At 34.9% G+C, this 11560-nt stretch overlaps 1 pseudogene; it reads right to left on the bottom strand.

The window, feature by feature from the left end:
• Positions 1–509: 509 nt before the first annotated feature.
• On the bottom strand, positions 510–1791 carry LOC100970790 (phosphoserine aminotransferase-like; annotated as a pseudogene).
• Positions 1792–11560: the final 9769 nt, after the last annotated feature.

Genomic DNA, 11560 nt, shown 5'->3' with positions numbered 1-11560 from the left:
TCTACATGTATCAATGATAACCGTATTATTAGAAATATAAAAGTATAGAAATATAAAGTATATGGTATTAAAAACAGACCTTGCTAATATAAACATATAGAAAGTATGACACTTCTCTTGTAATAACAGTATAATGATCAATCTTCAGTTTGCCCTTTGTCTGGTACTCTTAAGCCACTCCTCCAGTGGTCAATGTTGACCTTGAATCAACAGCCTCTGAACACAGGAGACCCCACAGATGTTTAGATTCAGCACCTAGAGGGCCCCACCTACCCTCTATGCTGTGTGTTCCCATGACTCTAGAAATAATTAATTGCGACTTGCAGTATGAAGTCCACAGGCAAGTTGGAAATCTAACTAGAAAAAGTAGCAGCAAAGGCAAAACAAGCGGGAATTTGTTAGAAAATCAACGAGAAGATTTCTTAAAATGCTTCCAGTTCAAGTCAGAATTAAGGTGAACATTAGGTCCCACCAGCTTTACAGAGCTGTAGATGTTTTGCTGTTGTTCTTTCAAAAAAGAAGAATCTACAATAAACATGTTCATTTGAGGAAAATACTGTGTTTGTTAACTTTTTGTAGCCATACCCAAGTTACTTTAAACTTTGTATGTTGTTCAAGAACAGAGTATATCCTGGTTAGGATGTGTTCATAGCTGATGCATCTCCAAAAAATTTTTCATGAAGGCGGCCAGCTTCTGAACATCTTCAATAGTGACAGCATTATACAGAGAGGCCCGGATGCCTCCCACAGACCTATACCCTTTCAAGGGCAACATATTAAGTTCAAGAGCTTTATCAAAAAGTCTTTTTTCTAAAGCATCATCTCCTTTGGCATTGCAAATGCAGAATGGAATATTCATCTTGCTTCTGTTTTGGGGCTCCACTGGACATACGTAGAATCCTTGAGAATTATCAATAATCTCATAAATCATTTGAGATTTGATGGAGCTAAGCTTCTCTATGGCCACGGCACCTCCATTGTTTTTAATCCACTCCAGGACCAAGCCCATGACGTAGATGCTGAAACATGGAGGCGTGTTGTACAAGGAGCTGTTTCCAGCCTGTACCTCGTATTCTAGGACCAAGGGGCACTCTCAGAGGGCAAACCCCAGCAGGTCATCACAGACAATCACCACGGTGACCCCAGCAAAGCCAACATTCTTCTGGGCACCAGCAAAAATCACACCAAACTTGGACATCCACTGGCTTGGACAGGAAGTTTGAGGACATGTCACAAACCAGTACTGCTCCCTTGACATCGGGTATAAAGTCAAACTCCACACCATGCACCATCTCATTTGCGCAATAATACACATAGGCGGCATCCGGGTTGAGGTTCCAGGTGCTTGGATCTGGAATTTTTGTATAACTCCCAAGTTTAGGGTGAATGATATTTATAGTCCCAAACTTCTTGGCTTCTTCTGCGGCCTTAGCTGACCAAGCTCCTGTCACCACATAGTCCGCACATCTTCCTGCTTTCAAGCCAATCAGGTTTAAGGGGACAGCACCGAACTGGCCGGACCCACTTCCTTGCACAAAAATCACCTTATAGCTGTCTGGAATGGCTAGCAATTCCCGCACAAGATTCTCTGTATTGTTAATAATCTTGGCAAAATCTGATGGCCTGTGACTCATTTCAAGAACACTAATGCCAACTCCTTTGTAGTCTAATAATTCCTTTTTTATCTCTAACAACACTGAGTGAGGCAGCTTGGCGGGACCAGGCCCGAAGTTGACCACGTGCCTCGGGGCGTCCATGGTGCGGCAGCGAGGGCAGCGAGTCAGCTAAGGAGGACCGAACACGTGAACGGCTAGTGTTCCTGGCTAGGTAATTCTTACAGATAAGTGGGTAAGTGAGTGGAGGACACAAACTTACAATGATTTGCCTGGTCTTCTAAGCAGACAACAAAAAAACAAATACATAAATTTAATTAAAATCAAATTTATTTTAAAACATAAAGGTAACTCTGATTCTACACTGACCCAAGGTCTATTGAATACTCTGTAGCTGTAAACTCTTCATCCTTTGAAGTTTTTCAGGCAATCAGTATAACAGTGGGCAAGTTGTTTCTTTCTGGGTATTTAAGTGACATCCCATTGTCCTGAAAAAAAGTAATGATCCTTTTCAGTTGCCCATCTATTAGGCACCCTAGTAAAAAAAATGGTCTAAACACAAGCTTCGGGGTCAGGCAACTTGGAGTGTAGTTTTAACACCATTTTAAAGCCAATTTTGTGATTCTGAGTAATGTGGCAAAGTGATAGTTTTCAGTTCCTCAATTCTTTCACTGGGAAAGAAATTGCTGGATAATTTAAAATAATACGTGTCAAAAATTATTACTTCATAATGGGAATATAATAATAATTACATCTATTTTCTATGTTTTTTCTGTATAGAAATTACCAGAGAATTCATAGTGAACCAATGGAAATTACTCTGTCTTTATTCTGTGGAAATTTTCTTTCCAAGTTCTTTCCAAGTGAGAATCCAAGTAATTTCCAAGTAAATAGCATTGGGTGCTCAATTTAAGTCTCGAGCAAACTGAAAAACAGTCAAACAGCTAACAGATTCCCTTTGCATTCAAAAATATAAAAGGCCAGAGAATTCAAAAGTAACTGTTTCCTAGACGGCCTACTTTCAGAAAGCATGAAATTTAATGTTAGGTGTTAGAAATCCAGAAACTTTCTCATTCTACCTATAGGTGATTATATTATAAAAGTGCTACTAACATCCGCAGTTACACTTGTTTAACATAGCATCTTTCTAAAAGTACTTGAACAATAAGCAACATTTGAGAAAGCCACCACACAAATTCTATCCACAATGAAGGAACTCATACAGAGACTTGGCCCTCTGAAAGCAACCAGAAATAAAGCCAAAAGATCATATGCAACATACACCACAGTCATACCCTCAAGGAAAAAAAGAATGAAGCATTTAAAAGTCTCATACAAATGAAAGCAAATTCAAAAATAGGAAGCAACAGCTCTTTCACATGAGAAGGAATCAGTGCAAGATCTCCTGCAGTACGAAAAGAGTGTTTTGACACCTTCAAAGGATCACAGTAGCTCTCCAGCCATAGATCCTAACAGGAATGAAAATTCTGAAATAACAAAGAATTCAAAATATGGGTTCCAAGGAAACTCAATGAGATACAAGAGAAAGTTGTACCAATACAACGAAACCAGAAAAATTATTCAAGATATGAGAGATGAGATGGCTATATATTATTGTAGCAATTTTTTATATATGTATAGATATATACATGTATATCTCCATATATATATCAAATGGCTATAAATATGTATGGATATATATGTATATATAATAGAACTGTGGAGTTTAAAAATTCACTAAAAGAATTGCAAAACACAATAGAAAGTTTTAAAAATAGACCAGAACAATCAGAAGAAAAAAATTCAGAACTTGGAAACTGGTCTTTCAAATTAACACAGTCAGACAAAAAAAAAAAAAAAAGTTGTTTGAAAGAAGCCTTTGAGAAATATGGGATTATGTAAAGCAACCAAATCTATGACTTATAGGCATTCCTGGGAGAGAAGCAAAAAAAAAAAAACTTGGAAAACATATTTGAGAGAATAATTTTGTATTTTTTTAAATGTATACAAAGGTAAAAATCTGGATACAGGAAATTTAGAGAACACCTGCTAGATACTACACAAGATGAACATCACCAAAGCATATTCATAGTCATCAAGCTATCCAAGGTCAATGCTAAAGAAAAGATCTTAAAGACAACTATGGAAGGGCAAATCACCTATAAAGGAAATTCTGTCAGACTAACAGCAGACTTCTCAGGAGAAACCTTACAAACCAGTTTATATGCTGCTAAACTGAGCTTTGTAAATGAAAGAGAAACAGCCTTTCCCAGACAAGGTAGAGGACAGATGCTAGAAAAGTTTGTCACTACTAGACTGAATCTGCAAGAAATGTTCAAAGGAGTTCTAAACATGAAAACAAAGGAATAATATCTGCTGCCATAAAAGAACATGTAAGTACAAATTTACCAATCCTACAAAGCAATTAAATAAGTTACACTACAAAGTAACTAGCTAAAAACATGATGACACAAACAAAGCCTTACATATCACATATAAATATTAATTTTGAGCATAACTGACCTAAATTCTCCACTTATATAGATTGGCAAATTAAATTTAAAAAATGAGACTGAACCATCTGCTGCCTTCAGGAGATGTACCTAACATGTACTGAGACCCAGAGGTTCAAAGTAAAGGGGTGGAGAAAGACAGATCACATAAATGAAAAACAAAAAAGAGCAGAAGTTGCCATTCTTGTAATAGATAAAACAGATTTTAAACCCACAACAATAAACAGAACAACACATACACATACACACACACACACACACACACACACACACACACACACACACACAGAAGGGTGTTATGTAATGACATAGGGTTCACTTCAACAGGAAGATTAAATCAAAATCACACAAGTACATGGAAACTAAACAACTTGCTCCTGAATGACTTTGAGGGAATCAAAGAAATTAAGGTAGAAATCAAAAAATTATTTCAAATGAACATAGAGACACAACCTATAAAATCCTCTGGCATACAGCAAAAGCAGTGTTAAGAGGATAGTTCATAGTGCCAAATGCCTGAACAAAAAGATAGAAATATCTTAAATTAATAAACTAATGCCTCAGCTCAAGGAACTAGAAAAAGAAGAGCAAACAAAATACTAAGCTAGCAGAAGAAAAGAAATAAAAAAGATCAGAGTGGAACTAAATTAAATTGATTTTTAAAATTATAAAACAATCAATGAAGTCTCAATGAAACAAAAAAGTTGGTTCTTTGAAAGGTTAAACAAAGTAAATAGAATGCTAGTTAGATAAACCAAGAAAAAAAGAGAAAGAATCAAATAAGTAAAACAGAAATGACAAATGTGTCATGACAATTGATATTGCAAAAATATAAAAGATTCTCAGAGACTGCTATGAACACCTCTATGTATACAAACTAGAAAACCTAGAGGAAATTGATAAATAACCAAAACGTAACTCCCAAGATTGAATCAGGAAGAAATTGAAATCTTGTGCAACAAATAATGATTTATAAAATCAAATCAATAATGAAAAATCTACCAACCAAAAAAAGTTGAGGATCAGATGGATTCTCAGCTGAATTCTATCAGACATGTAAAGAAGAGCCAGTACCAATCTTACTGAAAGTATTCCAGGAAATCAGGGCGTAGGGATTCCTTTCTAACTAACTCACTCTACAAAACTAGTATCACTCTGTTACCAAACTTTGGCAAGGATACAACAAAAAAGAAAACCACAGGTTAATATCCCTGAGGAAAATAGACACAAATATCCTCAAGAAAATACTAGCAAACTGAATCCAAGAGCACAGAAAAAAAGACAATTCATCATGATCAAGTAGGTTTCATCCCAGGAATATAGGAATGGTTCAACATCTACAAGTCAATAAATGTGATTCACCACATAAACAAAGTTAAAAACAAATCATATCATCTCAATGGATGCAGGAAAAATATTTGATAAAATCCAGTAGCCCTTCATAATAAAAACTCTCAAGTAACTAGGCATTGAAGGAACATACTGTAAGACAAACCTGCAGCCAACATCAAACTGAATGGTGAAACACTGAAAGCATTCCTCAGAACTCGAGCAAGCCAAGGATGTCTACTCTCACCACTCCTATTTAACCATAATACTGGAAGTCTTAGCCAGAAAAATCTGATAATGAAAAGAAAGAAAAGACACCCAAATTGAAAAAGAGTAAATAAAAGTGTCTCTGTTTGCTGACAACATGATCTTATATCTAAAAGACCCTAAAGTTTTCTTCAAGAGACTCCTTGACCTGACAAATAACTTTAGTAAAGTTTCAGGATACAAAATTAATGCATGAAAATCAGGTGCCTTTCTGTATACCAACAATACTCAAGGTAAAAACCAAATCAAGAACTCAATCGTATTTGCAATAGCCACACACACAAAACATAAAATATCTAGGAATACATTTTACCAAGGAAGTGAAAACCGCTACAAGGAGAACTACAAAACTCTGATCGAATAAACTGTAGATGTCACAAACAAATAGAAAATTATCCCATATTCATGGATTGGAAGAAGTAATATTCTTAAAATGAGTTTAGAGTCCAAAACAATGTATAGATACAATGCAATTCCTATCAAATTACCAATGTCATTTTCACACAATTATAAAAACAATTCTAAAATTCATATGAAACCAAAGGAAAGCCTGAGTAGCAAAGCAATCCTAAGCAAAAAGAACAAAGCCAGAGGCAACACATTATTTGACTTCAAACTATATGACAAGGCTATAGTAACAAAAACAGCATGGTATTGGTACAAAAGAAGACACATAGATCAATGGAACAGAATAGAGAACTCAGACATAAAGCCACACACCTACAACCAACCGACTGTTGGCAAAGTTTAAAAAAGTAAACAATGGGAAATGGGTACCCTATTCAATAAATGACATTGGGAAAGCTGGCCAGCCATATGAAGTCAAACTGGACCCCTACCTCTCACCATATACAAATATTAACTCAAGATAGACTGAAGATGTAAATATAAGACCTGAAACTATGCAATCTCTAGAAGAAAATCTAAGAAGAACTCTTCTAGATATTGGCCTAGGCAAAGAATTTATGACTAAGGCTAAAGGCAAATGCAACAATAAAAATGGACAAATGAGATCTAATTAAACTAAACTTTTGCACATAAAAAAATAGTCAACAGAATAAACAGACAACCAACAGAATGGGAGAAAAAAAGGCAAACTGTGCATCTGACAAAGACTAATATCCAGAATCTATGAGGGACTTAAACAAATCAACAAAAATCAAACAAATAATCCAATTAAGAAGTGGGCAAAGGACATGAACAGACACTTCTCAAAATAAGACATACTAGAGGACAACAAACATATTAAAAAGTGCTCAACATAACTAATCATCAGAGAAATGCAGATTAAAATCACAATGAGATACTATTTCAGACCAGTCAGATTGGCTATTTTTAAAAAGTCAAAAAATAACAGATATTGGCAAGGATGTGGAGAAAAGGGAAGACTTTATACACTGTTGGTGGGAATGTAAATTAGTTTAACCTTTATAGAAAACAGTATGGAGATTTCACGGAGAAATAAATGTAGAACTACCATTCAATCCAGCAATCCCACTATTCAGTATCTATCCAAAAGAAAAGAAATTGTTTCATCAAAGAGACACCTGCACTTGTATGTTTATCACAACACAATTCACAATAGCAAAATCATGGAATCAACCTAAGGGTCTATTACTGGTTGATTGGAAAAAGAAATGTGGTATATGTATACCATGGAATACTATGCAGGCATAAAAATGAATGAAATTCTGTCTTTTGCAGCAACATGTATGGAGCTTGAGACCATCATCCTAAATGAAATAAGTCAGAAACAGAAAATGAAATACCGCATGTTCTCACTTTACAAGTGAAGACTAAACAATGGGTACACATAGACATAGAGATGGAAATAATAGATACTGGGAATCCCAAAAGGGGGTACAGTGGTAGGGGGTAAGGGTTGAAAAACTACTTATTGGGTGCTATGTTTACTATTTGGTTAATGGGTCCATGGGAAGCCCAAACCTCAGCATTACTCAATGTATTAATATAAAAAACCTGCACATGTACTCTCCAAAACAAAATAAAAAAAAAGTAGCCTAGTCCTCTTAATTTAAATAAAGTAGACTTCCATTTAAAAAATAATATAATTTAGATATTAAGTTATGAGATTTTTATAAAGCCAACAATAATAATCCTTCATTTATTTATAACATTATAGAGCTTGATTAAACTAATGACTTTCTTAGTCTTCAAAATATTTATATATGTGATATCTGGCTGAGTTTTTAGCATATGGTATTTGTTCCAAAATGTGTTGCTTCCTGTATTTCTGTTGTTTGTGGAGGAGGTTGAAAGAGGGAATGGAAGTGTGTAGAGAAATTAGCTTTATGGAAAATAATATGTTCAACTTTGAGTATTAGAATTCTTTCAAATCAAAACAAGGTAACGACTGATTAAATATTTGCAATCCCTGATTCTATGCAACAATTCTTTAGAATAATAAATAAATAATCATTATACAATTACCTGAAAATAGTGAAGACATTTTCTGTGACAATTTAAGACAGAAAATATTTGTTTAATAAGTTTGGAATACATAAGGCAAAGTTGCTATTTAAACTTCAATTAACCCAATATTCCTTTACTATGAAAATATTTATGAAGCATACACTATGTGCCAGAGAGTTTTCTAGATTCTAGAAGTGCAGAAGCAAACAAGAGAGATAGGGCTTCTTATCTTCTAGAGCTCACCTTTTAGTAAGAGGACATTAAATACATAAACATATAAACAAATAAAATAACAAGATAAGGTCAGCAAATACAACAAAAGATGTTTATGAAAATTTGACAAATGCCGCTGGATGCCATTCATTATCCATCTTTTATTGCTAATAGAATATCGCTATTGTTCAATGTGGCAAAAAATCTATTTTTAAGTGTTCCTTGTGGCAATGTGATGCAGTTCTGAACAATAAAATGTGAGAAGACTTGAAATTTCTGGGAGAGTTTCATTCCTTTCACAGGTATATCCCCTTCTTTGCTGTTTACTTCCTCCTGGCTAGAATGTGGAAGTGATGTCTGATGCTGGGTGGCCACGCTGTGATTATGTGAAAAAAGACAGGACAAGGGCCTTGAGTTAACTTTTCCAATTGCCTACGTGTCTCTTAGGTGTGAGAAAAATAAAATTATAACTCATTTAAGCTACTCTTTGATGAACATTTTGGACAAATGGGAATCCTACTTTCTACAGAAAATGATGGTGTATGACTAATACACTGGATAGTTAGGAAAGGCTTTACTGGTGCTTTAACATGACAAGAAGTGATCATGACCATAAAAAAATACTATACAGGAAAAAACGTTCTAGACAGACAGAAGACCTAATATGAGAATATGTGTCAGTCATGAGCTTTACCAATGTGACAAAATTGTCATGAATTATGGAGAAGTTACCTGTGATTATAAGTAGGTGGAATGAAGACACTGCCCAGTAAGTGTATCAATGGTGACTGGGTTTTTGAAGGAGGTAGGTAAAGCAATAATATGGAGAGGGATAGTAAATGAGAAAAAGAATGGTTACTTCTTTGGAGAAATATTGCTTAGTGTGGGTAACCAGGCCACAGACCAGATGAGCTCAGCCTGCAGAACAACTTAGTTTGCTAGTCCTTACCACCAGCATATATAATACATATTACCAATTACTCTATTACTAACGAATTGGTAATGCATTTCTTTTAATGTGAGTAGGCAGGGTTTATTTGACATATTCTCTTTCTTCAAATACAGAGTCAAATATATTATTTTCGATTTGAAAGTGCCCTATATACTAGAAATTTTATTTTCAAAAGGACATTATATTTATGTTCATTTATGAATACAAACAAATCTAATATCTAAAATCTGAAGAGATATCTGAAATTTCAAAAAACATGAAAATCTAAATGAAAATGAAAAATCCACACATAAGCGAAACTCTATTGATACTGCTTTGTTAATGATTGATGTAATATTATATTTAAGCTATTACAAATAGTACTTATGTGACTGTACTCTTATTGAACTGAGCCTATATTCTTTAGATTCAAAGAAACATAAATCCAGAGAAAAACAGATATTAGGTACTGGAAACAATACACAATTTGATGTTAAGAAATTCTAGATTTGGTGATGTGGAAGAAATAGCATGCTAATGCTAAGAGAGTTCATGAATTACAGCAGTTAGCATGATCTTAATGAAATTTTGGAGCAATAAAACAAAATATAATCATTGATGATACCTAAATTTTAAAACAACAAATCCTTGTATGTTTTCCATTAACATTTGCAAAACTTCCAACTTTGTTGAATACCAAGCCTTATAATTATTCATTTACCATAATTATTAGTTGGTGTTTAAGTTAAAATAAATGTTTCTTGCAAATTTAAATGTTACATCTTATTGTTTTACTTTTAATATGAAAAGCTACTCTTTTTCTCTTCCCCGAAGTAAAGCTTTACCAAGTGATTTATACCCTTTACCAAGTGATTTATAAATGCAATTTGTTTTTAAATAAAAGTACAGTGGTACAATGATAGAAATTCTTATAACTCAAAGCTTTTAATTAAAACCTAAAATATGTGTGTCACTGTTAAAGAAATTAAAATTTCCAGAACCTTAATAAGAAAAACTATTTGTTAAGGCGTCCTGAAGCAATTTTGCTTTTGAAGATAAGGCCTGAAACAACTTCGTTCTGGCATTTGTTTTTACTCTACTTAGCATTTCAGTCCTGTGTTCACAGAAATTTTCTCTATTCTTTATGTGGGAAAGCACCAAGGGTGTATCTGCCTGGAAGGGAGGACCTTTTGCAAAAGCCTAGGAAACTAAAAAGGGGTCAAATAAAAATGTGGAGAGTTGCCTCCAAAACCTCCAAAAAGACAAGAGGTTTTTTTTTGTTTGTTTTTTTTTTTTTAAAGAATCCTAAGGGATTTATCTTTGGAGGTGAGGTTCGTGCATTAAACTGTAGTATAAGAGGAACAATTTTGTATAGACCCATCAGGAGTGTAGTGTAACCAGCAGTACTAATAGGGGCTTTATACTGCAATAACCTGCCAGGAGTGGATGAACAGCTGGGGAACAGTTTGATTCACAGATGCTTCCATGTTGGTAGAAGGCCTGTGGTGAAATTCGTGGATGTTTTACAAATAAGAAATCCATTGCCATTCCAGCTGTGCATCCTCAAGCTGCAGATGATAGTGAAGGGTTGTTATGCCAAATGCCCCCAGAACTAAAACAAAATTGCTTGTATAACACACAGCCCTTACTGGATAATAACTCTTCCTCTGTCAATATTTAAAGCCAAGGTTTTTATTTAACGTCACAGTGAACGGGTAAACTACCTGAGATGCAAACAGGAACTCTTCATTACACTTACATGTCTGCCTTACCTTCCTTATTTAAGAGGTTCGGTTCTGAATATACATATGCAGAGATCCCCACTAATCTTTAGACTCATCCCTTGGCAATTTGTTAAGGCTTAGGGTCTCAGTATAGATTTTCTTCACTGAATAAAGCTGTGTGGAAATGTAGCCTATGCCAGTCAAATGAGTCCAGCAAGACATAACTAAGCAGTACAAAACCATTATGATGTTGAGGATCTGGTAGTAATTCTGAATTATTCATTAACCTTCATCCTTTTACCCAGCTGATATGTGGTGTCATCTGATGTTACTTTTATTGCAAACTGGAAAATTGTTCCAAAATACAATTCTTGCTTTTTTTTTTGACAGAGTCTCGCTCTGTCACCTGGTTGGAGTGCAGTGGCACGATCTTGGCTCACTGCAAGCTCCACCTCCCAGATTCAGGGGATTCTCCTGCCTTAGCCTCCTGAGTAGCTGGGACTACAGGTGCGTGCCACCACACCCAGCTAATTTTGT

The sequence above is a fragment of the Pan paniscus genome, chromosome 1 (genome assembly GCF_029289425.2).
Source record: "Pan paniscus chromosome 1, NHGRI_mPanPan1-v2.0_pri, whole genome shotgun sequence".
Lineage (NCBI taxonomy): Eukaryota > Metazoa > Chordata > Mammalia > Primates > Hominidae > Pan > Pan paniscus.
Note: the sequence above shows the minus strand (reverse complement) of the source record. Positions and strands in the feature narration are given on the sequence as shown.